The sequence below is a fragment of the Myotis myotis genome, unplaced genomic scaffold (assembly GCF_014108235.1).
Source record: "Myotis myotis isolate mMyoMyo1 unplaced genomic scaffold, mMyoMyo1.p scaffold_m19_p_1, whole genome shotgun sequence".
Taxonomy (NCBI): domain Eukaryota; kingdom Metazoa; phylum Chordata; class Mammalia; order Chiroptera; family Vespertilionidae; genus Myotis; species Myotis myotis.
The window spans coordinates 116,721,177-116,743,024 of NW_023416313.1; the positions used below are offsets into that span (position 1 = coordinate 116,721,177).

The window sequence follows — 21,848 nt, forward strand, 5'->3', positions numbered from 1 at the left end:
CCCTTTGGGCAGTGATGGCGAACCTTTTGAGCTCGGCGTGTCAGCATTTTGAAAAACCTTAACTTAACTCTGGTGCCGTGTCACGTATAGAAATTTTTTGATATTTGCAACCATAGTAAAACAAAGATTTATATTTTTTATATTTACTTTATATATTTAAATGCCATTTAACAAAGAAAAATCAACCAAAAAAATGAGTTCGCGTGTCACCTCTGACACTCGTGTCATAGGTTCGCCATCACTGCCTTTGGGGGTCGAACGACCCTTTCACGGGGTCGCCTAAGACCATCAGAAAACACATATATAATTACATATTGTTTTTGTGATTAATCACTTTGCTTTAATTATGTTCAATTTGTAACAATGAAAATACATCCTGCATATCAGATATTTACATTACGATTCATAACAGTAGCAATGAAAATAATTTTATAGTTGGGGGTCACAACAAAATAAGGAACTGTATTAAAGGGTCGCGGCATTAGGATGGTTGAGAACCACTGCTCTAGATCCTATGTTTAAAAAATAAAGATATTTCAAAGGTGGAAGAAGAATATGAGTGTGGCCCTAGCCAGTTTGGCTCAGTGGATAGACTTCAGCTGTGGGCTGAAGGGCACGTACCTTGGTTGCAGGCTTGATTCCTCAGCCCTGGTTGGGATGAGTGTGAGAGGCAACCAATTGATGTGTCTCTTTCACATCGATGTTACTCTCTCTGTCTCTTTCTCCCTTCCACTCTCTAAAATATCAATGGAAAAATATCCTCAGGTGAGGATTAACAAAATGAACAAACAAACAAAAGAATATGAGTGTGGGTCATTGGTGGTGACCGCAGCTGCGCCGTGGCGACCATGGCCTCCGGTAGCAGTGGGCTCGCCGCCGCCCTCCTCCTGTCGCATTCCTTCCTCTTGGCAACAGAATGGAATTCGGCATTGTGCCTATGTAGCTTCCCGGAAACATCTCTACGTTGATAAAAATACAAAGGTTATTTGTCAGGGTTTCACTGGTAAGCAGGGCACCTTTCACAGCCAGCAGGCATTGGAGTATGGCACCAAACGTATGGCACCAAACTCGTCTGAGGAACCACTCCAGGGAAAGGAGGCAAGACGCACCTAGGCTTACCGGTCTTTAATACTGTAAAGGAGGCCACAGCACAGACAGGAGCCACAGCTTCTGTCATTTATGTCCCTCCTCCTTTCGCTGCTGCCATTGACGAAGCTGTGGAGGCGAAAATGCCCTTGGTAGTGTGCATTACTGAAGGTATCCCAAAGCAGGACATGGTACAGGTCAAACACAAAATACTGCGCCAGGGAAAGACAAGGCTGATTGGGCCAAACTGCCCCGGAGTCATCAATCCTGGAGAATGTAAAATTGTTATCATGCCTGGCCATATTCACAAGAAAGGAAGAATTGGTATTGTGTCCAGATCTGGCACCCTGACTTATGAAGCGGTTCACCAAACAACACAAGTTGGACTGGGGCAGTCTTTGTGCATTGGCATTGGAGGTGATCCTTTTAATGGAACAGATTTTATCGACTGCCTAGAAGTCTTTCTTAATGACCCAGCGACAGAAGGCATCATCCTGATCGGTGAAATTGGTGGTAAGGCAGAAGAAAACGCTGCAGAATTTTTGAAGCAACGTAATTCAGGCCCCGAAGTCAAGCCTGTGGTGTCCTTCATTGCTGGTTAACGGCTCCTCCCGGCAGGAGAATGGGTCACGCAGGTGCCATTACTGCTGGAGGAAAAGGTGGCGCAAAGGAGATCTCTGCCCTTCAGAGCGCAGGGGTTGTGGTCAGCATGTCGCCTGCACAGCTGGGAAACACCATCTACAAGGAGTTTGAAAAGCGGAAGATGCTATGAAAGGGAAAACAGAAAGTGCCCTAAGCCTGCGGAATGAATCATTGTGCAAAGTGAACCAGTGGCAGTTGCTTGTGTTGTGCACTGCCAGTCTGTGCCTGTCCCTGGGCTCCACACAGAGGGAAGCCAAAACAGAAACAAGGCTTCGAAAGTTCTCACCTCGTGTAACGGAGACAGACAGCCAATAAATCTACCATTTGATCTGGAAAAAAAAAAAAAAGAATATGAGTGTGAAAGAACTTTTTAAAATTAACTTTATCATACAAAAGTTAGGTTGAATTGTCATTAGCATCTGAATACTTTTTGGAGCTATAACTTTTCAGTCTTTATTACCTTTGTAGGTTAGATGCTTCATAAATCCTAGACAGTACTCTAAAACAACTTCTTTTTTCTAGAGCTGTGACCAAATTCTAGTATTCTAGAATTCTCTGATACATTTTAGGATTGTGTGAGCTGAATCCATTGCACTTTTGTAGCTGCTTCTTCAATATTAAAATAGGGATGTGTGCATATTTCTTCTTTAGGTAGAGGTAAACTTTATATTAAAGTCTTATAAATACAAAATCAGTGATTTGGGTCCTAATTCTTGCACCCATGTCCCAAATCTCATGCTTTCTTAATTTTTAGGGACTTGCTGTACTAGTGAACTTCCATTTCCCTGACTCTTTGGACTGACTCTCTTCTGAAGCCTTTTCCACATTCACAAATGTTCTGCTATTTCCCAAATTTAAAAAAAAACAACAGCTCCTTAGTAAATCTGCCTGATTTGATTGTTATAAGGAAATGAGAGGTCACTTAAAAATCTTTTCCTTCCAGCTTGTTCTATAGTCCTGTCTACCCATTCCCAACAGCAAAGCTTTTCAGAGGAATTGCTTGCACTTTGTCACCTCCTACTCACTTCTCAACATTCTTCAGTCTGGACTCTCTCTTCCATGTCCCTGAAGTTACTCTTCATAAGGCTGCCCAGTGACCACCATGTTGGTAAGCCCAGCCTGCCCTCACTTCATTTGATCTCTCAGCATTATCAGATATAGTTGACCCCTCTCCTTAAAATATTTCCTTTTAGCTTTCTAGAGCCCCACTATTAGCTTATTTTCCTTATCTCTTTCCTTTTCATCTGACCTAGAACTCCAAGTTTTCCAGGGCTCAGTCTCTAACTCCTTTCTCTTTATGTTCCCTCTGGGCAGTTTCTTTCACTTTCATGGTTTTAACTACTACTCTGCAAGCCTTTGATTCCTGTACTCATTGAGCCCATGTTCCAATGGATATATTCCCACCTTTTTTATGTATGTATGTATTTATTTATTTATTTAAAATATTTTTATAGATTTCAGAAAGGAAGGAAGGAGAGAGAGAAACATCAGTGATGAGAGAGAATCATTGATCAGCTGCCTCCTGCACGTCCTCTACTGGGGATCGAGCCTGCAACCTGGGCATGTGCCCTGACCAGGAATCAAACTTTGACCTGCTGGTTCATAGGTCAATGATCAACCACTGAGCCCCACCGGCCAGGTCCCACCTATTTTCTTGACATTCCACTTAGATGTTTTATTGGCATCTCAAGTTTAACACATATAAAATTGAACACTTGGTTTCCAACTTACTCCCCCACAATTATTTGCTCCTTTATTTTTCTTCTCTGCAAATACATTTCTATTGAGTTGGTTATTCAATCAGAAACCTTAGCATTTACTGCCTTTCATACCTCTTACTCTGTTATTCCATCTGGAGATGTTCAATCCATCACAAAGTCTTATCAATTGTTCTATATACAGTAAATATCTAAAATCCTCCCACTTCTTTTGTCCCCACTATCACCTACCTAATCCAAGCTATCTACCTACTGCTATAGATATCAACTAGCTTGACTTCCCTCTCCCTTCTAATTCTAAAGGCCCCAAATCTGCATAATCTGATCCCTGCCTGCTTCTCCAGCCTTATTTTTGCCAATGTCCTAACCTATCACTGTGCTCCAACTACCCTGGCCTTTGTATATGCTACTCGTCTGCCTAGAGCAGCCGTGGGCAAACTACGGCCCGCGGGCCAGATCCGGCCCGTTTGAAATGAATAAAACTATTGAAAAAAAAGACTGTACCCTTTTATGTAATGATGTTTACTTTGAATTTATATTAGTTCACACAGACACTCCATCCATGCTTTTGTTCCGGCCCTCCAGTCCAGTTTAAGAACCCATTGTGGCCCTCGAGTCAAAAAGTTTGCCCACCCCTGGCCTAGAGCACTCCTCCAGCCTCTTACCCAGACTTAGTTCTCACTTTAACAAAACTTCCTCACTTCCTGTCAAGATGGCCAGATATGTACATATGGTACTGGTATCCTCCCACAACCATGTAAAATTACAAATAAACCATAGAACAACCATTATTCAGAACTGCGTGAAATCTAGCTGAATAGAAGTCCTACAACAAGGGATTTAAAGAAGCCACATCGAGACTGGTAGGAGGGGCGGAAATGCAAGAAATGGACTGGTTTCACACCCATGTGTGGTGGATAAAAATCGGGAGGTATATTTTGGCTAAAGGGGTACCCCCTGAGGAGCAAGGGGTCCCAGCCCACACCAGGCCCCAAGCCCAGGGTTGCAGTGCTGGGAAGAGAAGTCCCCATAACTTCTGGCTGTAAAAGCCAGTGGAAATTAAAGCTAAGTGAGACAGAGGGCTGCTGGAGTCCCAGACCTTTTAAATTTTTTTTTTTAATTGGTTTTAGAGAGAGGAAGGGAGAAAGAGAGAAACATTGATTGGTTGCTTTCCATACTTGCCCCGACTGGGGATTGAACTCGCCACCTTTTGGTGTATAGGACGATACTCCAACCAACTGAGCCACACCAGCTAGGGCAAATGTTCCTCTTAAAGGGCCTGCATCTGGACTTACTCTGACTCACTCTTTCTGAACTCCAGTGCTGGGATAGCAGCTCAAAAGGCACCAGGGACATATGGGGAGAAACTGAAGTGTTTGGCATTAGGATGAGAGCTGGGGGAGGCAGCTCTCTCCCAGACAAAAGTAGTAGCAGCGGCCATTGTTTCTTTGATGAGTCCTTCCCCCACAGAGGTGGTAGGCGGGCACCATATCTGAGTCTCCTCAACCTAGCTATCACTGTTTGCCCTGGTGAATCCCTGAGACCCTGCCCTACCAAATTTGTGGGCCCACCCAGGTTGTTTCCACTGCCTTTTCCATATGAGTTACCCATCTTGGCTTGCACTTCACACTTTCCTAAAATCTCTCAAACAAGTAGCATCTAGCTACATTGTGCCCTCTACCTCTCACAAAGTAGGTGTCTCAGTTCCAGCACTAGCAGCAGCCAGCCATAGTTTGCAGCTTGGCCTCTCCTGTGCACCTCCAAGCCCAGCACAAGTGGCAGCCATCTATAGATCACTTTGTAGCTCAAGCCTGGTGGCCCTGCTCAAGCCAAGTTGCAGTGGGTAACCTTGGACTGCAACTCCTGGGGGATCCCAGAGCCAGCCAGTGCACCCAGTGGACAGCTTCAGACCATGTTGAAACACTGCTTGACCACCTTTACAGTGACACACTCAGGGGTGGACTAAGTGGGTACCACAGCCCCTCTGAAGTAAGTCCTACTCTGTGGAGTGGGCCCTGCACAGTTGATCTTCCAATATCAGTGGTCACAGACAGTCCTTGCAGCAGATGGGCCTGGAGATGGCTGTGCCATTGGATCCTACAGGACACCTACTACATTAGGCCAAGTCCAAGGAATGTAGCAGCTCTACCTAATACATAGAAACAAACACAGGGAGCCCTAGCCCGTTTGGCACAGTGGATAGAGCGTCGGCCTGCAGACTCAAGGGTCCCAGGTTCGATTCTGGGCAAGGGCCTGTACCTTGGTTGCAGGCACATCCCCAGTAGGGAGTGTGCAGGAGGCAGCTGATTGATGTTTCTCTCTCATCGATGTTTCTAACTCTCTATCCCTCTCCCTTCCTCTCTGTAAAAAAATCAATAAAATATATAAAAAAAAAAAAAAAAAAACAAACACAGGGGGGTTGCCAAAATGAGGAGAAAAAGGAACACGTCCCAAATGAAAGAACAGAACAAAACTTCAAGAAAAGAACCAAACAAAGTGGAGACCAGCAATCTGCCACATTCAGAGTTCTAAACACTGGTTATACGGATGTTCAATGAATTTAAAGGAAGAGTACTTGAACTTAGAACTTCAGTAGCATAAAAAAGGACATGGAAATCATAAAAACCAGTCAGAAACAAAGGCTACACTAACAGAAATGAAGAATAATTTACAGGGAATCAAGAGTAGAGTAGATAAAGCTGAGAATCAAATCAGCAATTTGGATTATAAGGAAACAAAACAACCAAACAGAGCAGCAAAAAGAAAATAGAATCCAAAAAAATGATGATGGTGTAAGGAACTATGGAACAACTTCAAACATACCAACATTTGCATCATAGGACTGCTGCAAGAAGAGCAAGAAATTAAAAACCTATTTGAAAAAATAATGACAGAAAAATTTCCTAACCTGGTGAAGGAAATAGACATACAAGTCCAGAAAGTGCCAAGAGTCTCAAACAAGATGAACCCAAAGAGACCCACACCAAGATACATCATAGTTAAAGTGCAAAAGGTAAAAGACAAAGAGAATTTTAAAAGCAACAAAAGAAAAGCAATTGGTTACCTACAAGGGAGCTTTGCAGGCCAGAGGGAATTGGCAAGAAGTATTCAAAGTGATGAAGAACAAGGACCTACAACCAAAATTACTCTACCCAGCAAAGCTTTTATTTAGAATTGAAGGACAGATAAAGAGGTTCCCAGATAAGAAAAAACTAGAATTCATCACTACCAAACTAGCATTATATGAAATATTAAAAGGTCTTCTTAAGCAGGGGAGAAAAAGATAAAAAATATGAACAGTAAACCCTTGCCAGTGTGGCTTAGTTGGTGGGAACGTCTCATGCACCAAAGGATTGCCAGTTCAATTCCTGGTCAGGGCATATACCTAGGTTATAGGTTTAATCCCCAGTGGGGGTGCATTTAGGAGACAACTGATCAATGTTTCTCTTATACATCAATGTTTCTCTCCCCCTCCCCCCCCCCCTTCCTAAAATCTGGAAAAACATCCTCTGGTGAGGATTAAAAAAAAAAAGAACAGTAAAATGGCAATAAATACATATCTATCAAATGAATCTAAAAAAGCAAAATAACAAAGAAGCAAAAAAGAAGCAGGCTCACAGATATGGAGAACATTTTGATGGTTGCCAGATGGGAGGGGGTTAGGGATATGAGTAAAAAGGTGAAGGGATTAAGAAATACAAATTGGCCCTAGCCAGTTTGGCTTGGTGGATAGAGCGTCAGGCTGCGGACTGAAGGGTCCCAGGTTCAGTTCTGGTGAAGGGCACATGCCCAGGTTGCGGGCTCGATCCCCAGTGGGGGACGTGCAGGAGGCAGCCAATCAATGATTCTCATTTCTCTCTCCCTTTTCCTCTCTGAAATTGAAATCAATAAGAATATATTTTAAAAAAAGAAATACAAATTGGTAGTTACAGAAGAGTCATGGGGATGTAAAACACAGCAAAGCGAATATCTACACTAATAAAAGAGAAAGGTGCAAATTGACAGTACCTTTGTGACGACCACCAGCCAATCAGGCATGAGTGTGCAAATTAACTCAACAAAGATGGTGGGTTAATTTGCATATGCAGGTGCCAAGTGGTGGGGTGGGACACTTGCATCGTCACCATGGCAACAATGCAGGTATTATGTACTGCCCCACCCTTTCCGGGCCTCTGGGCAGCGTGAGAAGGCAGAAAGGCAGCTCTGGGCTGGAGTGAAGGCAGAAAGGTGGCTCTGGCCGGAGCAAAGACAGTGCTGGCAGCCAGGGGAAGGAAGGCCCATTCTTGCATGAATCTTCGTGCATTGGGCCTCTAGTAGTCAATAATATTCTAATAGCTACGTATGGTGTCAGAGGATTACTACATTTATCGGGATGAACACTTGGTAAGTTATATAATGTCTAATCTCGAGTGTACACCTGAAACTAATAATGTATGTCAACTGTAATTGAAAAATAAAAAATAATTTTAAATTAAAAAAATTCTTCAGAGGCACTATCTTTACCTTTAGGGTAGATCAGGTTGTATGCCATTATTGAACATTATACTTTTACTAGAGGCCTGGTGCATGAAATTCATGCATGGGGGGAAAAGGGGGTGTCCTTCAGCCCGGCCTACATCCTCTCACAATCCGGGACCCCTCAGGTAGGGAGGGTCCCTAGGCCTGGTCAGCGATCAGGGCCTATTGGGGCTTTCCTTGCCCCGGCTGCCGGCAGCTGGCCCTGCCCCCACCGCTGTCACTGTTTGTCATCTGTGCGGCGCTACCCCCCGTCTTCCCCGCCACTGGTCACCTCCCTCTGCGGGCAACAGGCATGGGGTGCAATCGCTTGGCTGGCATGGGCTTCCCTCTGTAGGGTGATGGCGGGGCCCCCTGACTAATCGCATGACACCAGCCTTGGCTGGCCTGGTGCCAGTGCATGTCATAGCATGGTCGTCCAGATGGTCATTCTGCTGTTGGGTCGTTCGGTTGATTTGCATATTGTGCTTTTATTATTACAGACTAGAGCCCCAGTTCACAAAAATTTGTGCACTCGGGGGGGAGGGGGGTCCCTCAGCCCGGCCTGTGCCCTCTCGCAGTCTGGGACCCCTCGGGAGATAACAGCCTGCTGGCTTAGGCCCGCTCCTGGGTGGCAGAGGGCAGGCCCAATCCCTAGGTGCAGCCCCTGGTCGGGCTCAGAGCAGGGCCGATTGGGGAGTTGGGGCGCCGCCCCCTGTCATGCACAGAGCAGGGCGATGGGGAGGTTGTGATGCCACCCTCAGTCACGCTCAGGGTAGGGCCGATTGGGGGGTTGGGGCACTGCCCCCTGTCACACTCAAGGCAGGGTCGATGGGCAAGTTGTGGCGCCACCCCCTGTCATGCACAGAGCAGGGCCAATCAGGGGGTTGGGGTGCTGCCCCCTGTCACTCACAGAGCAGGGCCCATCAGGGGGGTTGTGGCTCCTTACCCTGTCACGCACAGAGCAGGGCCCATCAGGGGGTTGGGGAGCTCCCCCCGGTCACGCACAGAGCAGGGCCGATCAGGTGGTTGAGGAGCTCCCCCCTGTCACTCACAGAGTAGGGCCGATAGGGGAGTTGGGGCACTGCACCCTGTCACATTCAGAGCAGGGCGGATCAGGGGGTTGGGGCGCCGCCACTGTCACACTCAGGGCAGGGCCGATGGAGAGGTTATGGCTCTACCCCAGCTGTGGGCAAACTACGGCCCGTGGGCCGGATCCGGCCTGTTTGAAATGAATAAAACTAAAAAAAAAAAAGAGACCGTACCCTTTTATGTAATGATGCTTACTTTGAATTTATATTAGTTCACACAAACACTCCATCCATGCTTTTGTTCCGGCCCTCCGGTCCAGTTTAAGAACCCATTGTGGCCCTCGAGTCAAAAAGTTTGCCCACCCCTGCTCTACCCCATCACACACAGAGCAGGGCCCGTGGGGTGGGGGTTGGGGCGCCGCCCTCTATCACCCACAAAGCAAGGCCAATCAGGGGGTTGGGGCGCCGCCACTCTTACACTCAGGGCAGGGCCGATGGGGAGGTAATGGCTCTACCCCATCACAAACAGAGCAGGCCCGATCAGGGGGTTGGGCGCCGCGCCCTGTCACACATAGAGCCGCGGGGCGATCAGGGGGTTGGGGAGCTCCCCCCTATCAGGCACAGAGCAGGGCGATCAGGAGTTTTGGGCGCTGCCCCCTGTCACGCTGATCCCAGTGCCGGGTGGCCTCGTGGCTCCCCTGATCCCGGTGCTGGGGGCATATTACCCTTTTACTATATAGGATAGAGGCCTGGTTGTTTGCAGCTGGTCACACACCCTTCAGGGTGGGGGTCCCCACTGGGGTGCCTGGCCAGTCTGGGTGAGGGGCTGAGGGCTGTTTTCAGGCTGGCGGGTGACTGAAGCTCTCACCGCTCCTTTTATTCTTTTTTTTTTATTCTGGGCCAGCTTTAGCTTTGAGGCTTAGCTCCAGCTCTTAGACCTCCGCTGCTGAAAGCAAGTTTCTGGCCTTTGTTTACCTTCTGTATTTGAAACAATGTTGCGATCCTGCTGGCTGAAGCCCGGTGGACTAAAGCAGGTTTCTGGGGTTTTGTTTAGCTTCTATATTTGTAACATAGTTGCTTAGAGTTGCAGCTTAGAGGCCAGTAGCGGCAGGCGGGGAACGTTGGAGTCCTCCGTCACTGAAGCAAGCAAGCCTCATGTTAGTTTCAAGCTGCCTGGCTGCTGGCCGCCATCTTGGCTGGCAGTTAATATGCATATTGCCCTGATTAGCCAAAGGGAAGGGTAGTGGTCGTACGCCAATTATCATGTTTCTCTTTTATTAGATAGGACTAGTAGCCCGGTGTATGAAATTCTTGTGGAGCCTTGACTTACGAGTGTCCGGACTAACGAGTTTTTCGAGATACAAGCTGTCTCTCCGCCGATTTTTTGCTTTGAGTTGCGAGCTAAAATTCGGGTTACGAGCCAGCTTCAGATACCCCACCGCTAGTTGACGGATGTCACAGTGAACGCCACAACATCAGCCCAGCATCATGTGTCTCACTCGTTCACTTTAAGATTTGATATACGAGTAATTTGAGTTACGAGCTCTGTCACGGAACGAATTAAACTCATAAGTCAAGGCCCCACTGTAATTAGAGGAACGTAATTTGGACTCACTATCTAATATCAATAATATGTGAGCATGAGGTAGTCCGCGTTTCTGAAATTCAATGACATGAATTTTAGCTATTTGCCAAATAAATGGAATTTACAGATTACACTTAGACGAGCATTCAGCTTAATATTAAAAACTTTGGCTACCAAGTCAGGTCTGTTTTCAACTTTTTGCCAGCGTTGTAAATTGTTTGCAATATCTGCCCATTTGGGGTTGCATGTCATGGTTATAAATAAATCGGGCTTGCCATACTTCGTTACAGTTGCCATAGCATCCTGATATTGCTGCTGCATATTTCTGGGACTACCCTCAGAAGATGATGGAAGTATTATTTTACCAATTGGCACATTGTCATTTTTAGATCTAGATTTGAGATAATCCATCAAACCACTATATTTTTCAACTCTCAACTTAGATTGGTTTGCTTTGATGAATTTATCCAATTGGCCTCCATTTTTTAATACAAATCCACAATAAACTGTTGAGTTAATTTCCCTGCATTTAAAATAGTATTAAACGTGTCCTGCACAGAGAGATGAAATCCATAATACTGCATTTGTGTGACTCGTGTCCTTACATTTTGTCTAGTATTATTGTCAATGACGCTGTTGTCTCTGAGTCTAATGCAATATCTGTTCCCCAGCCTTTTTCACCATGTGGAAAAAGAATAGGATATGTCATTGCATCTAATGTAGGAAACAGGATACTGATTTGTTTCATTTTAGTGGCACTTGGATTATTGGGATCTTGTTTACAATGAGTGAGCAAGTCCCTTTCAAAAGGAGGTTCTCCATCTTCGTTTCTGAATATGACAGCAACCTCGGTTACATGGGGAGAATTATATCTACCTGGGTCACTGTTACGATTGTATTTAATTGCCATTGTTACTTCTGTGGGAGCAATACCTTTTGCTGCTGCTTCAAATTGGGCTTTCTTTTCTACCTCATGTAGCATCTTGTACGATTTTGTTAATTCATTTATTTCATGCATGAGGTTGTTGATGTTGATCATGAGTCTTTCTGAGAAGCCCTGGTTTTCTGGCATTGCTAATCTTTTACTTGTAGCTTCGGCTGTATCCAAAATATAAAGTTGAGCAAACTTCTGAGAAACACCATCCGAAGGATGTAAAGTTCCATTACGGTGATAAACTTGTCCATGTATTCTAAAACAGTATGGCCCATACCCTGATGGCGATGCAATATTAGCACCCATGGAAGCAAAAGCAAAAGAACTATTTATGGATTGAATATTTTCCATGAAATTGTTACTGTCAGAATCTTCGTTTGTCATTAATCTTTTTAAATATGCTGGGTAATCTGGAAAATGTATATCATTTGGACAGACTTTCCCTTTGCTACAACATCGAGTCAATTTCCCATCGGATGGTTTTTCATCAGAGAAATTTAGGGATAGGCAAAATTCACATCGAACAATCATTCCACCACAACTATGTTCGAGGATTGCATCCTCATGTACTCCATTTTTGCTGAGAAGGCAGTTCCTACTGGTATTGGGTAGTACTTGTTGATGACTGTTCTCTAGACATATTCTGTCATAACCACCGCCTTCTATCAACTTCAAAGGCACATTGGTCTTTAGACATTTTCTGTCGATGACGCCAGTGTTTTTCGGCTTCAGAGCGGCGTTTTTCCAGTAGCTGCTTTTCAGGTACATTCTGTCGCAGGCGCTGCCTTCTTTCAAGATCAGACGCATGTTGCTCTGCAGACATTTTCTGTTGATAGCGCAGGCATCTTTCGGCTGCAGAGCTACGTTGTATCAACAGTTTTTCTTTGGACATAGTCCCACCTCTCTACTGTCACAGCCTGAGATGCAGGTGAATGAGAGTCCTGGCTATCAGTCTGCTGAGAGCTGTGTGACCAATGGCTAATTCTGGCTGATTCTGTGGGGGTGGGACTTCCTCCTCCCTGCTGTCAGTTTCCACAGATATGATGAGAAAGCTGGGGTGACAGAGGGAGCCGTGCCCTCCAAGCCGCCCTTTCTCTTGCTCTGCTCTATGTCTAGCGGTCTCCTGCCCTGCCAAGTCCTCCAAACCTCCCGCTCTCCGCCGGCTCCTCTCCCGCTCTCCTCTCCACCAGCCAGGTCCCAGGAGCCCATGGGCATGGCTAGGCATGGGCGGCCTCACTTCCCAGACCGGCGAAGGTCCTGGGAGCATGCCGCTGCTGTTGCCTCCTAGGGTGCCTGACACCTGCGTATGCAAATTAACCGCCATCTTTGCTGGGTTAATTTGCATAGTCACTCTGATTGGCTTGTGGGCGTGGCTTGAGCGTAGCAGAGGGGCAGCTAATTTGCATGTTTCTCTTTTATTGTATAGGAGGATATTTGTGTGGTTTGTTTGTTATCTCATTCGTATACTAGATGATAAGCTCTAAGAGGACAAGGACCATATCATTATCATTGTATCCCAGTACTCAGCAGAGTGATGGCAGATAATAGGTGCTGAATAAATATTAGGTTCTTCTACTTTTGTCTTGTTTTTCATGTGAATGGCACCATTTTGTTTCTTCAAAAAACCAGATTTTATTTTCTAGAGCATTTTTAGGTTCATTACAAAATTGAGCAGAATGGCCCTGGCTGGTTTGGCTCAGTGGATAGAGCATCAGTTTATGGACTCAAGGGTTCTTGGTTTGATTCTAGTCAAGGGCACATGCCGAGGTTGCATGCTCGATCCCCAGTAGGGGGTGTGCAGGAGGCAGCCAATCAATGATTATCTCTCATCATTGATGTTTCTATCTCTCTCTCTCTCTCTCCCTCTCCCCTTTCTCTCTGATATAAGTAAAAATATATTTTTTAAAAATTGAGCAGAATGTGTACAGTGATTTCCCATATACTCTCTGCCCCAACATATGCATAGCCACCCTCATTATCAAATCTCTTCAACAGAGTGTTCATACATTTGTTGCAATTGCTTAACCTATATTAACAAATCATTATTACCTAAAATCCATAATATTAGGGTTCACTGTTGGTGTACATTCTTTGCATTTGAAAAAGTGTATACTAATATGTCTCCACCATTATAGTCTCATACCTAAGAGTTTCACTGCCTAAAAATACTTTTTGCTCAACTCTCTCCCAACACTTGGCAACCTAATCTTGGCAACCATGGTTTTGCCTTGGAATTATATAGTATGTAGCTATCTGAGATTGGCTTCTTTCACTTAGTAATATGCATGTATGATTCCTCCATGTCTTTTCATAGCTTGATAGCTCATTTCTTTTTATGTATGAATAATAGTCTATTGTCTGGAGGTACTACAGTTTTTCCATTTCACCAACTGAATGACATCTAGGTTGCTTAAAGTATTTGCAAGTATAAACAAATCTGAGATAAAATATTTGTATATAGGTTTTTGTGTAAAAATTAAGTTTTCAACTCATATGGGTAAATACCAAGGAGCACGATTGCTGAATTGCATGGTAAGAGTATGTTTAGCTTTGTAAGAAACTACCAAACTGTCTTCTAATATGTCTGTACCATTTTGCATTCCCACCAACAAAGAAAGAGAGTCCCTGTTTTTCCACATTCTTGCCAGCATTTGATGGTGTTAGGGTTTGGGATTTTGGCCATGCTTTCTTTTTTTTTTTTTTTTTTTTTAATTAAAATTTTCATTGAGATAATGGGAGATTCACATGTAGTTGTAAGAAGTAATTTAGAGAGATCCCTGTACACTTTGCCCAGTTTTCCCCAAAGGTAACATTTTATAAAATTACAGTAAACAATCACAACCTGGGATTTGACATTGATAAGATCCATTGCTCTTATTTAGGTTTCTCAAGTTTTACTAGTACTTTGGGTGTGTATTCTGTTTTTAATTCTATTTAGTTGTATGTTTAACACATGTGAAATTCTCATTACTTGATAAATGCATTTGAAGCTGTAGATTTTTGTTAAGGTCACACTTTAGCTCTATCCCATAAGATCTGATATGTAATGCTTTCATTTATTAGTACTAAACATTTCTTTTTTTTTTAATTTAAATTTTTATTGTTCAGATTATTACATTTGTTCCTCTTTTTTCCTCCCATAACTCCCCTCCTCCCAGTTCCCACCCCACCCTCCACCCTCACTCCCCACCTACTGTTCTCATCCATAGATGCACGATTTTTGTCCAGTCGCTTCCCACATCCTCTTCACCCCTGTCCCCCCCAAGAATAGTCAGTCCACTCCCTTTCTATGCCCCTCATTCTATTATAATCACCAGTTCATTCTGTTCATCAGATTATTTATTCACTTGATTCTTAGATTCACTTGTTGATAGATGCGTATTTGTTATTCATAATTTGTATCTTTACCTTTTTCTTCTTCTTCCTCTTCTTAAAGGATACCTTTCAGCATTTCATATAATACTGGTTTGGTGGTGATGAAGTCCTTTAGCTTTTCCTTATCTGTGAAGCTCTTTATCTGACCTTCGATTCTGAATGATAAGCTTTGCTGGATAAAGTAATCTTGGTTGTAGGTTCTTGGTATTCATCACTTTGACTATTTCTTGCCACTCCCTTCTGGCCTGCAAAGTTTCTGTTGAGAAATCCGCTGACAGTCGTATGGGTATTCCCTTGTAGGTAACTGAGTTTCTTTCTCTTGCTGCTTTTAAGATTCTCTCTTTGTCTTTTGCTCTTGGCATTTTAATTATGATGTGTCTTGGTGTGGCCCTCTTTGGATTCCTTTTGTTTGGGGTTGTCTGCGCTTCCTGGACTTGTAAGTCTATTTCTTTCACCAGGTAGGGGAAGTTTTCTGTTATTATTTCTTCAAATAGGTTTTCAATATCTTGCTCTCTCTCATCTTCTGGCACCCCTATAATTCGGATGTTGGTACACTTGAAGCTGTCCCAGAGGATCCTTACACTGTCTTCGTATTTTTGGATTCTTTTTTCATTTTGCTTTTCCGGTTGGGTGTTTTTTGCTTCTTCGTATTTCAAATCTTTGACTTGATTCTTGCGCTCCTCTAGTCTGCTGTTGAGAGTCTGTATAATATTCTTTATTTCAGTCAGTGTATTCTTAATTTCTAGTTGGTCCTTTATCACAACCTCGAGGGTCTCATTAGATTTCTTGAGGGTCTCATTAAGTTTATCGGCGGTTTCTAGAAAGTTCTTGAAAAACCTTAAAAGTGTGGTTTTGAACTCTATATCCAGTAGTTTGCTTTCCTCCATTTCTGTCATTTGTGTCCTGTTTCTTTGTCTCTGCATTTTTTATGCTTTCTTGGTGCACCCCCTAGTGGTCTTTGTGCACAGTCTTGTTGTAGTTAAGCCTTGATTGTTGTAGGTAACACTGGGGGGGATTTGACCTCCAGGCCAACTGGCTGTGAGAATCAGCTGTGTCTACAGTTGGAGAACTTCTGTCCTCTAGGGAGGTGCTAATCTAGCCTTTGCCTGAGGCTATCCAGCAAATGCCTCTGTGCGAGGCTTGGGCGGGGCGGGTCCCAGGGGATCAGCAGGGCGGGCGGAGCGAGCAGTTATGGCTGCTCTCAGTCCTGCCTTCAGAGGCTCTGCTTCTCAGTGTCCCAGCAACCGCTGCAAGTACCTCAGAGAGAAAGCTGCCCTCAAGTTCCGACCAATGCCAGACAGTCCCACTTCTCCCATATGAGTCTGGGTCCCCAGAGACTCGCCCAGAACTGGAACTCAGAGCCTGAGACTCCCTCCCGAGTGAAACAGACAACCGCGCCCTCAACCACCAGCCCGCTCCGCAGGCACCTCTGCACCTTTGTATTTTACTTCCGCACCGCGCCTCCTCTGAGTCTCGGTATGCTTTTCTCTTTCCTTCTAGTTGTAGAATTTCTCCTCAGCCAGCCTTCCTGTGGTTCTGGGTGATGTCCATTCCTTCTTTTAGTTGTATTTTTGAAGTGGTTGTGCAAGGCAGCAATCTCCGGTGTTTACCTATGCTGCCATCTTGGTTTCTCCCTAAACATTTCTTAATTTTATTTGTGATTGCTTCTTTAACCCTTAAGTTATTCCAGAGTGTTTTTGTTGTTGTTTTGTTAATCCTCACCTGAGGATATTTTTTACATTGGTATTTTTTTAGAGTGTGGAGGTGGTGGCGGGGGAGAGAAATATCAACGTGAGACACATTGATTGGTTGCCTCCTGCATGCATTGCAGCTGGGGTTAGGGATTGAATCTGCAGCCCAGGTATGTGCTGGTTAAGCTACCCAGTAGGGCCAGTGTTTATCTTTTTTAAAAAATGATTTATGTACTAGAGGCCCAGTGCACGAGATTTGTGCACCAGAGTTTGGGGGGGGGGGGGTCCCTCAGCCTGTCCTGCACCCTCTCGCACACAGTCCGGGACCCTTGGGGGGATATCCGTCCATCTGCTCACTGCTCCTTACCACTTGACTCACTGCTCCTAACCACTTGACTCACTGCTTCTTAGCGCTGCCACGGAGGCGGGAGAGACTCCCACCACCACCACTGCGCTCGCCAGCCGTGACCCTGGCTCCTGGCTGAGCGGCACTCGGGCCTAAACCGGCAGTAGGACATCCCTCTCACAATCTAGGACCGCTGGCTCCTAACCACTCACCTGCCTGCCTGCCTGATTGCCCCTAACTGCCCTCCCCTGCTGGCCTGATCGCCCCTAACTGCCTCTGCCTCGGTCCCTGCCGCCATGGCTTTGTCTAGACCGGGCGACCAGAAGATGTCCAGTTGACCCGATCTAATTAGCATATTACCCTTTTATTAGTATAGACTAGAGGCCCGGTGCACCCTCTCCTGCACCCTCTCCAATCCAGAACCCCTCGGGGGATGTCCGACTGCTGATTTAGGCCCGATCCCCCCGACAGTCGGACATCCCTCTCACAATCCGGGACCACTGGCTCCTAACCACTCACCTGCCTGCTGGGCTGATCACCCCCTAACTGCCTTCCCCTGCCGACCTGATAGCCCCTAACCGCCTCTGCCTTGGCCACTGCCACTGTGGCTTTGTCCAGAAGGACATATGGAAGATGTCCGGTTAATTAGCATATTACCCTTTTATTAGTATAAATATGTTAAGCTCTAAACATGCTTAGATAACTGGAATGGTATTAATTTTCTGTAATTTGTAAGGATATCCTTTGATCAATTTCTTAAAACTCTCCATGTGTGCTTGGAAAGAATGTATATTCTTTATTTGATAGATATGGGTTGTAAATCTTTCTGTTGGATCAAGCTCATTATTATTTAAATCTTCCTAATCCTTACTAAGTTTTGTTTGTGTGATCAGTTTCAGAGAGGTGAATCAAAATACTCCAGTTTAAGACTGGCCTTGTTTTGATTAGTGTATTTAACTCATCTTCTGATGTACATTTTTTCTTACACATTCCAGTCTTTTTTTAAAAAAATATATATGTACATATATATTTTGTTGTTAGTAGTATTACAGATGTCTCCCATTTCCACCCTTTTACTCCCCTCCTCCCACTCCCTACCTACCCCCAGCTTTTCACCACCCTATTCACATTCCAGTCTTTATGAGATCACATTTAAAAGACCTATAATCTCTATCTTTTTTATTAGGTTAATTTAATTAGGTTAGTTATTAGGATTAGTGATATATTTGTTAGCTACTTTTATATTTTAACTTGCATTTTTGATTTTTTAACACTACTTTCAAATAATGCTAGGAATTCTAGTTTTTCTGCCAGTATTTTACTTTCAATTTGTTTTAACCCCTCCTCCAAATTAGTCCCTGTGCTTTCCCCATGGTCAGTATTTATTTAGACTTCCCAGGAGTTTACCCATTTCTTTTCTCATCATTACTTCTTATATGCCCCTGTTTCCCTTTGGGCTGGCTCTGTCTTTTCTTTTTTTACTAACTCTTTTAGTGATTTGTATGTAGTAAACTCAGTCTTGGTATGTCTGAAAAGAGTTTTTAAAATATATGCCTTTATTTTGCCCTTACTTAAATTATACTTTTATTTTGTACAATTATTTGTAGCTTTAGATTCTAGTTTGACCATTAGTTTTCTTAACACTATAATGATAAGATTCCATTATCTCCAGCAACTATTTTTGTTGTAGAGAAGTCTATTTATTGTAACTCTAATGGTCATCTTTGTGAATCTTTTTCTACCTTGGAGCTTTAAAATATTTTCTTTTCTTTTTTTTTCTTTCTTTTTTTTATCTTTAAAGTCTTTATTAGTTAAGGAATTACAAATGTGTCCTCATTCCCCCCCATTAACCCCTATCCCCCCCCCCCCCCCACCACCACTCATATTCTCATCCCCCTGTTGTCCATGTCCATTGGTTTGGCTTATATGCATGCATACAAGTCCTTTGGTTGATCTCTTCCCCTTACCCCCACCCTCCCCTACTTTCCCTCTGGGGATTAATAGTCTGATTGCTGTTTCTCTGTCTTTGGATCTGTCCCTGTTCATCAGTCTATGTTGTTCTCTATAGTCCACAAATGAGTGAGATCATGTGGTATTTATCTTTCTCTGACTGGCTTATTTCACTTAGCATAATGCTCTCCAGTCCCATCGGAGCTGTTGCAAAAGGCAAGAGTTCCTTCTTTTTTACCGCAGCATAGTATTCCATTGTGTAGATGTACCACAGTTTTTTAATCCACTCATCTACTATTGGGCACTTAGGCTGTTTCCAGATCTTTGCTATGGTGAATTGTGCTGCTATGAACATAGGGGTGCATATATCCTTTCTGATTGGTGTTTCTGGCTTCTTGGGATATATTCCTAGAAGTGGGATCACTGGGTCGAATGGGAGTTCCATTTTTAGTTTTTTGAGGAAACTCCATATTGTTCTCCACAGTGGCTGCACCAGTCTGCATTCCCACCAGCAGTGCAGAAGGGTTCCTTTTTCTCCACATCCTCTCCCGCACTTGTTGTTTGTTGATTTGTCGATGATAGCCATTCTGAGAGGTGTGAGGTGATACCGCATAGTCGTTTTGATTTGCATCTCTCATATAATTAGTGACTTTGAGCATGTTTTCATATGTCTTTCGGTCCTCAGTATGTCCTCTTTCGAAAAGTGTCTATCTAGGTCCATTGCCCATTTGTTGATTGGATTGTTTATCTTCCTATTATTAAGTTTCATGAGTTCCTTGTAAATGTTGGAGATTAAACCCTTATCGGTGATATCATTTGCAAATATGTTCTCCCATGCAGTGGGTCTTCTTGTTGTTTGGTTGATGGTTTCCTTTGCTGTGCAAAAGCTTTTTATTTTAATGTAGTCCCATTTGTTTATTTTCTCTTTAGTTTCCATTGCCCTAGGAGCATTATCAGAGAAGAAATTCCTTCGACATATGTTTGTTATTTCGCTGCCTATGGATTCCTCTAGTATTTTTATGGTTTCTCATCTTACGTCTAAGTCTTTTATCCATTTTGAGTTTATTTTTGTGTATGGTGTGAGTTGGTGGTCTAGTTTCATCTTTTTGCATATATCTGTCCAATTTTCCCAACACCATTTATTGAAGAGACTGTCTTGACTCCATTGTATGCTCTTGCCCCCTTTGTCGAATGTTAATTGGGCATAGTGCTTTGGGTCGATTTCTGGGTTCTCTGTTCTATTCCATTGATCTATATGTCTGTTCTTGTGCCAGTACCAAGCTGTTTTAAGAACAGTGGCTTTGTAATACAGTTTGATATCTGGTATTGAGATCCCACCTACTTTGTTCTTCTTTCTCAGGATTGCTGCAGCTATTCGAGGTCTTTTTTTATTCCAGATGAATTTTTGGAACGTTCGTTCTAGATCTGTGAAATATGCCATTGGTAATTTAATGGGGATTGCATTGAATCTATAGATTGCTTTGGGTAGTATGGACATTTTGATGATGTTGATTCTACCAATCCATGAACATGGTATGTTCTTCCATCTGTTTATGTCTTCCTCTATCTCTTTTTTCAGTGTCCTGTAGTTTTTCACATATAAGTCTTTTACCTCCTTAGTTAAGTTTATTCCTAGGTATCTTAATTTTTTTGGTGCGATGGTAAATGGGTTTGCTATTTTAGTCTCCCTTTCTGTAAGTTCACTATTGGTGTAAAGAAATGCCTTAGATTTCTTGGCATTAATTTTGTATGCTGCTACATTGCCGAATTCATTTATTAACTCTAATAATTTTTTGATGGAGTCTTTAGGGTTTTCTATGTACAGTATCATGTCATCTGCAAATAAGGACAGTTTTACTTCCTCTTTTCCAATTTGGATGCCTTTTATTTCTTCTTCTTGTCTGATCGCAATGGCTAGTACTTCCAGTACTATGTTGAACAGGAGTGGTGAGAGGGGGCATCCCTGTCTTGTTCCTGTTCTCAGGGGAAATGGTTTTAGTTTTTGCCCATTGATTATGATGTTGGCTGTGGGTTTGTCATATATGGCTTTTATTATGTTGAGGTATGATCCTTCTAGTCCTACCTTGCTGAGAGTTTTTATCAAGAAAGGGTGTTGAATTTTGTCGAAAGGATTTTCTGCATCAATTGATATGACTATGTGGTTTTTATCTCTCAATTTGTTTATGTGATGAATCACGTTTATTGATTTGCAGATATTGTACCATCCTTGCATCCCTGGGATGAATCCTACTTGGTCATGGTGTATAATCTTTCTGATGTATTGCTGGATCCGATTTGCTAGAATTTTGTTGAGTATTTTGGCATCTATGTTCATGAGGTATATTGGCCTATAATTCTCTTTCATTGTGTTGTCTCTCTCTGGTTTTGGTATTAGGGTGATGCTGGCTTCATAGAATGAGCTGGGAAGTGTTCCTTCTTCTTGAATTTTTTGGAATAGTCTGAGGAGAATATGTTTTAGTTCTTCCTTGAATGTTTGGTAAAACTCCCCTGTGAAGCCGTCTGGCCCCGGGCTTTTGTTTGCGGGGAGCTTTTTGACGACTGCTTCAATTTCTTCCATCGTTATTGGCCTTTTGAGATTTTTAGAATCCTCTAGATTGAGTTTTGGAAGATTGTATTTTTCTAGGAATATGTCCATTTCCTCCAGGTTGTCTAGTTTGTTAGAGTAGAGTTGTTCATAGTATTTTTTAACAATTCTTTGAATTTCTGAGGGGTCTGTTGTTATTTCGCCTCTTTCATTTCTGATTTTGTTTATTTGAGTCCTCTCTCGTTGCTTCTTGGTGAGCCTGGCTAGAGGCTCATCAATCTTGTTTATCCTTTCAAAGAACCAGCTCTTGCTTTCATTGATCTTTTGTATTTATTTTATTTTTTTTTTTTTGTCTCTATGTCATTTATTTCTGCCCTGATCTTTATTATCTCCTTTCTTCTGCTCACTCTGGGCATTTTTTGTTGTTCTCTTTCTAATTCTTTGAGTTGTA

General features: G+C 43.3%; 1 protein-coding gene and 1 pseudogene across 6 annotated transcripts in view; both read left to right on the forward strand.

Moving 5' to 3' along the window:
- LOC118675872 (dual specificity protein kinase CLK3) overlaps positions 1-21,848 on the forward strand; it is a 104,955-nt gene that overhangs the window by 10,275 nt on the left and 72,832 nt on the right. The gene's annotated exons all lie outside the window — the stretch shown is intronic.
- Positions 834-3,149, forward strand: LOC118675906 (annotated as a pseudogene).